This window comes from Trachemys scripta, chromosome 5, assembly GCF_013100865.1.
Source record: "Trachemys scripta elegans isolate TJP31775 chromosome 5, CAS_Tse_1.0, whole genome shotgun sequence".
NCBI lineage: Eukaryota > Metazoa > Chordata > Testudines > Emydidae > Trachemys > Trachemys scripta.
This window is the reverse complement of record NC_048302.1, coordinates 29,176,004-29,176,617: the sequence shown is the minus strand read 5'-3', so window position 1 is coordinate 29,176,617 and position 614 is coordinate 29,176,004.

Here is a 614-nt window from a genome sequence, read left to right as displayed (position 1 = left end):
CATCTCTTGACTTCAGAGATTCAGGCTATGTTCATTTCAATGCAGCTATGAAAAAGCAGACTTCGGTGCAGCTGTTTCTCTCCTCCTCTAAAGCTTCTCAAGAGAAACTGCTCCTTCCAGGCGGCCGCCTGAAAATGGTTAAGCAGGGGGTGAGGTTGGGTGCTCATGAAAAGCATCCTTATAACAAGCAAGGTCCTTCCCACTTCATTCTGCGGCGCGGCTCTGCCTGCCCCCAGCAGATAGCACAGCCCCACACAGAGGCAAGTTTGCTGGGGAATCAAGGGGCTAGAAGCCTCTGCCAAGTGCCTGCTCCTTACAAATGATTCTCCAGGAGCCCTCCCGCCCTCCAGCACCCCCACCCACCGTGCGAGCCCTCCTGTGCAGCGGGGATGGGAGACGAACGTGGCTGGCTCCTGCGCTGAGCAGGGGATTTGTGCAGCGAAGCAGTGGCCCGTGTGCGCCTCCTGTTCCCGGTGTAATTTGCAGCCAATCATCAGTAGGTGTCCACATCCCTGCATCCTCCTCACCTCGGAGCCAATCACCCCCTCCCCTCTTCTTCTCTCTTCCCTCCCCTCCCCCAGCCACCACCACCCGCACATACACACACACAAACA